The sequence below is a fragment of the Etheostoma cragini genome, chromosome 4, assembly GCF_013103735.1.
Source record: "Etheostoma cragini isolate CJK2018 chromosome 4, CSU_Ecrag_1.0, whole genome shotgun sequence".
Taxonomy (NCBI): Eukaryota; Metazoa; Chordata; class Actinopteri; order Perciformes; family Percidae; genus Etheostoma; species Etheostoma cragini.
The window spans coordinates 24,986,472-24,992,873 of record NC_048410.1 but is presented as its reverse complement, the minus strand read 5'-3'; the positions used below and the strand labels follow the sequence as shown (position 1 = coordinate 24,992,873).

The following is a 6,402-nucleotide window of genomic DNA, read 5'->3' as shown; positions in this document are numbered from 1 at the left end:
GGGCGGAAAAAAGTGCAAGATCAAATACCTGTACTGTCCGGCAGTAATCGTAGGTCCTCAGTCCTTGTAGGCTATTTGCAGTATATTAAATTGTTTTTGACCTTATTATTTTTGCACTAAAATGACAATCGTCTGTTGGCTCTGACAGCGCTGCATCAGCCTCTGTGTCCTCACACGGAGCGGCTGAGACACGGAGACACCAATAGACTATTAGTTTAACGCTTTTACTATTACTCGTGCTGGCACTGTATATTAACAAGTTCTTAAAACCTCAGCCCTCCACAACAGCAATGGGCCTCATATCCTGAGCAATAAAGTCAACAATTACTTCCGTGATATTATTTTTTGCGTTTGGATGAAAGAGGCTTAACATCCAGCGGGGTCCGGGGGGGTCTGGGTGTTTCTGGGGGGGCTTTATTGTAGTTGCAGGTGGGTGCGCCGGTAGTTATAAAACGATTATTAGACTATGAAATATGCCAAATCTGATATGTTTTATATAGCCTACTCAAAACAGTCAGGGCAACCTAACGCAGACAGGTTAGCTTACCGTTTATAGGTGATACGGCATGTTTGTTGTCGAGCTGCAATATGCAATCTGTTGCTTGCAAACTTTGCATTCAACTTTTTCCCGTTATCTGTTTTTGTAAAATGCTGCCACACTGGCAATGTCTTCGACATGGTAGAGGAGGACTGACTGCAAATGAAACACTCACAATGAAATAAATATTCAGCAAACCACTAAAACAATTAAATCTGTCCCCAGTGGGTCGGGCTAATCCAACAAAAGAGAAAACAAGGGGGGTGTTCTGAAGACAGCCCCATTGGCAATTAGTGCTTTCCACCCATAGACAGTTACGGTCTATGCTTCCACCTGATGAAATTACCACGGCAAAAAATCGACCAATCAGAATTTTCGTATCGACCAATAAATTGACTAGTCGACTGGGAGATTACAGCCCTAGTCGGTTGTCAATGCATTCTTGTGAACAAGCTAAAATAATATTGTACGAAAATCTAAGCACACTAATTCATATGATACCGTACAAAAATAGGCGACCACTGGCCGATGACGTGACGCCGGCTACAGAGCTCTGTGGGATGTCACTACATCAGCTGTAGGTGGTGGTTCAGTTACCTGAGCATAGGTGACTGTGAGCTGAGTACAGAGCAACGCAAGCTGACTGTCTTTTCAGCAGACAGTACAGTTAGGTTAAGGCAACAAAAGTGAGTGTTGTCAGGTCACGGCAGTTAAGTTTAGACACCAAAATGTCTAGTTAAGTTCTGAAAAAGATTGTTGATTGTCCTGGGTTTCCTAATCACTGTTGTGCATACAGCAAAAAATACGTGGACTACATACACATTACAGTGTATAACTTTTGGTCGCTTTTTGTACAATTGGTTCATGAGGATAGCCTCCTGTTGTAATTGTGAGTTACATTGTGAGTCCAGTTAATCTCAGCAGACATATGAATTGAACAGAGAGAGAGAGATAGAGAGAGAATTGAAAGAAATGAACAGTAAATATGGAAGGATAAAATAGTTTACAGCTATAGCAATGGTCTTAGAGGAGAATCAATGTACTGATGTGTAGTAAAAAGAAATTGTAACTTTTGAAGTAACAAGCAAGTCAAAAATTAAACTTCTCTTCACCTTTCGACTTTGCTTGTCTAGGAATGGCAGGCTGGTTTGATCTCTTGACAATGTCCAAGCTTTGTCTGGAAAGAACAGCAGCAGAAAATAAATTTCCACAGCCCATGCCATTTGCCATCGCAGTGCGTAGACACTTAAGGGGCTATTTTGAGAAAAAGTGCTGCTGCTCCAGTAATCCCCTGTCTGAGCGTCTGCTAATGTATGTGCGCCAGATCGCAGGATAACGAGGGACAGCGTTGTGTCTTTACTAATTGCAACCCTTTTCCCAGCCGCCACTCGCAACCTCAGCAAAGAGATGGAAAACATGACTCATTATGCATTTTAATGGGATTACTAGATGTGCGTAATAAGCTCTTGCTCTAATGAATTCTTTGAGATACCTAATCAAATACTGTATTTATGTTATTGGGGACATTTGCATGACAGTAAAAGACTGGCTTCATCTCGTAGCAATGTAACCTGCAGCTGTACAAAACAGGAACACTACATAATATAGGTTCCCCTTTTAATGCAATGGCACCTCAATGGGAGCATAAAGAGGACACCATTATGTATTCACCTGCCATCTGTTTACTCCATATCGACAGGAGAGATAAGTGGCAGGTCTGACCTCTGTTTGCATGCTCTGAGCCACTATTATTACACGTTGAAGCACATTTCTTTGATTCTAGTCATGTATTAAGGGTGCTGTCTCCTTAGCCTGTTGTATTCACTCAGATTAAATGTGTGCTAATTGATAGAGCAACCCTAATTAAACTCACTGTCGAACGCATTAACTGTGGCTATCAGACTGGGGAAAATGAAAGTGTGCACTGCACATAATCCCTTGTTTGGATCTGTGCCTGTTGAGTGTTAACTAAAATTATCACGCAGCTTGGTTGAATACTTGATTCTGCTGGCAAATCAGAGTATTCTGCGCTCTGCGACTTATGCACAACAGATCATTGCCATCAACAGAGTAGTAATCATACATTCTGGCTAGCCGTTTTTAAATGAATAAAAAACACGCAAAAGGATCACTAACAGCGCAAATGGCAATTGTGTAAACAGGGTTTTAGATAACGGCATAGTTAGCTCATTCGTGGAGCCGTGGTCATCTACGGTAAAGTTAACCGTCCAAGCCGGGGGCAGGCATCATCAGCGGGTAACCTCTGTATGATTAGCTGTGTATTTAGCCGCCTAATAAGCAGGATAATGTACAGGAAGACGGTCATTATTGGTGTCGGGGTCCTGCATCACCCTGTATGGGATCTAATTCTTTGATTCCATTGTAATAACGACCGGCTCGGTGTAAATTATCCCTCCACCAACCAGTCAAGTGACAGTTTACATCCATGTCTGTCACAGATTTTGCAGGAACTCACGAGAAAAGAAAATAAGGGCATTGCTGGGTGGAACACTGGATACTTCACACAAATCTTGAATCTGGCAGCACAGAATCTCTGTATTGTCAGCACAGTTTCAAGATTAGTGTCACCAACTCAGCATCAGACCAAATGTCTCCCGTTCTGTTCCAGAGATACATTATAGCTCTGAATAATTGGACAGCAAAGCGATTTTGCAGAAGAATTATGAAGATGCAGAGAATTTGACCTTTGACCTATTGGATCTAAAATGTCATCACTTCCTAATTTTATCCTATTTATCATTTGTGTGAAATGTCGTACTTGGCATAGGATCACACACATTGGCCATAACTTGAGTTAGATTGACCTTTGACAGTCAAAACCTAATCTGTTGTAATGTAAATCTCATGTCAATCCGCCTATTTGATTAGAATCATCATATCTTTAAATTTGTAAATTTGTTCTGAGCATGGCATAGAGGAAAGCTCATGAAGTGTGCACAATGGATAGGGTTTATCCTCTGGGGGAAATTATTGTGCTCAGTATATACTCCAATGACAATCTGCTCATCATTTAAGGATGTTTTTGAGTAAAAAGATGGAGCTTCTATTATCCCTTTATTGGAAGTCATTTAACTTTTGTGTTTAGCTGGTTTTATGGGTTACTTGTGAAGAAACAAGAATAGCCTGATTAACATTGAAGAGACCTGCTCTAAGACCACTGAACTCTTTCTGGAAGAAAGCTAGGAGAATCATGGGTAATTCTGGCCATGTTGTTTCTTGCGAGCTGTCTTTAATGCCACCGGGCAATGCTGTCTTGCCCCATGCAAAACCAACAGATAATTGTATTCCTTTATTCCTTCTGCCATTAAGCTTAATACATACAGCTTTGCATATACTTGCAAGTGACACCACACACGGGCCTCAATAGATGGCTACAAACTATAAGCATGCACGTTTATGCTCAACGCATTGTTTGTTGCAGTATTGTCCGAAACAACAGATGGTGTACAAAAAAGTAATCTCTAAATAAGCAATAATCTACTCTAATTATAAACGTGATTGTTTATCTCCAAATCGAAACGCCTGTTTGCCTGTAACACTGTTAAGGAACATAGTGTGTAGTTTCTGTCGCCCTCATGAGGAATTCTAAGTAATGACAACTGTTGGCGCATCCACATGATACAAGCCTTTAGTGTTCATGCATGAGCCTCCCACTTTTCCCCCACACAGTTGCTAGTAGCCAAGGTGGACACAGAGGATTTAAAAAAGAAAAAACATGGACTCTTCAGAAGAGGTCATTATCTTCACTTGAGTTTCAGAGTGCGAAAGTCGCAGGACGCCCCAATCTTCTGAACATTGCCATACTGAGAGATACAGAGAGAGTTGTGTAGAGCCGATAGTCTTAATAAGCTTTGTAGCAACTCATTTGGCAGCGGCTTGAACGTAAAAGACGTTCATTAATAAAACCTCAACAATACTCTTTCCAAGAAGCCTTTTTTTTGCGTTGACAAACATTCTAATTTTTTTTTCACTTTCCCTTGAAAATGTTTCTTCTTTTCCCAATGTGGTGTCTCTCTCTGACAACATATTTAAGGCTGTTTGACTCTCTGTGGTCTGGACAGGAAGAATGATACACAACTTGTAGAGGCAAACCTGCTCCGCCAGTACAAACTGAACTAAAAGTGTAACATGCGCAGTTGGTTAAAAGTTAATCAGGTACACGACCACGCGCCGCGACAGCTTGCTGAGACCTCACGCTGGAAACGACAGATTTAACTAAACTAAGATGTAGTTCCACTAGCATTACAGTCAGATATAAAAGGCTTCCTGCGGGAAAGCTAATGCTGAACCGGTGGCTGCTTCCTTCTCCACCTGCTCTCAGGCCTTCAGCACTTCAATGTATACATTTACATAAACTGTAAACAAAAGCCACTGCATTCATTCAGGTCGCCTGTTGATGTGTTTGTGTCTTTCATCTCAATGACGCACAGAAAATACTCAAGCATCCATAATGTGAAGGCATCTAATTATCAGTATTCTACGTTAGCGTTCCACACAACAAGATTCATGGCCACCGTTGGCCCGTGCAACTCGCTGCATTTAGAGAAAACACATGCAAATAGACTTGTGTGCAATTGAAGGAACATCTTCACCATTTTGACAACATGTGCAACATTTATTTATGTGCTGTAAGAAGCTCACGACAAAAAGTTGTATCCAGGGAACACTAAAATACACTAAATGCTGCGCATGTGTTGCCAAATTGGTGAAGATGGCGTCAATTTAGAATAGTTACAGAGATGTTACACAAGTATAATAAGTGCTGCGCATGTGTACTAATTTAGGAATTACGTCCTTTTTTCTTAGTTTACCTAGTGACATTACACGCAGCATTGCACTCTTTGTTTGTATGTTTCATTCTTTTTTGGTTGCGGCTGTTTGAGTAGGCTTCTCTAATCCCTCGCTCCCTTCCACAGCACAGTACAGTGGCAACATACTAGCATGGATGTTAAAACAGAAGAATGTGTCCTGTGGTATCTGATTCTCCACAGTGTCTTTGTTTCACTTTTCTTCCCGTTAGCTCGGTAGACTAGTCGTGATTCGGGGCTGAAGTTGCATCACTGTTGCATTTTTCATTTGGTTCTGTTTGCTTTCACACTCCACTATGCCAAGCACCAAATACTGTAAGCCAATGTCACACGGTCGAAACTGTCGCTGGTCTATGTTAGAAAAATGATGGTACATACCTTTTCTCTGATTATTATTAAAACTGTTTGCATAATAATACAACATTATACTGATCACTCTAAACAAGATAACCATGGAGCATCGTCTGTCCTTGTGAAAGGCACAGAGTGTTTTTGGGGGGCAGAGCAGGCGGAAGAGACTTTCAGACCCAATTTGATAAATTGACCTCATCCACTTTGTTATGACTTTGTATAACATCCACTTTGTTATAACTTTGTATTAATATCCACTTTGTTACGACTTTGTATTAACATCCACTTTGTGTAAATAAGCGGCTGCAGGGAGCTTCCAGTTTTCTGTTTCTATTCTGTAGTGTGAAAACTGTCTCCTTGTGTTCACAAGTAAAAATGAACTTTGATGTCATATCAGTGGTCTCTGTCTATTCTTGATAATTAAATTATTCTAAAAGTCTGATGGACAGAATATCCGAGTGAAACTCAACAACACGTCTTGTCTCATAAATAATGGAACACCAAATTTATAAGGTCTTTGGATTTCCGGTTCTGCTTTAGTGTTTCTAGAGGTAAACAATGAGATCAGCTGACGAGTGAAGGAGGGAGAGATGATGATGATGATTATGATGATACACAGACAACCAGCAATGTATGCTAATAAAAATTAATGGATCTAAAAGTTATCATCCCTTAAATCATATA

The 6,402-nt window shown here is 40.6% G+C and overlaps 1 protein-coding gene across 2 annotated transcripts in view; it reads right to left on the bottom strand.

Annotated features, from left to right (window-relative positions):
- The window catches only part of fhit (fragile histidine triad diadenosine triphosphatase), a 369,059-nt gene that overhangs the window by 227,458 nt on the left and 135,199 nt on the right, over positions 1 to 6,402 (bottom strand). The window lies entirely within an intron of this gene.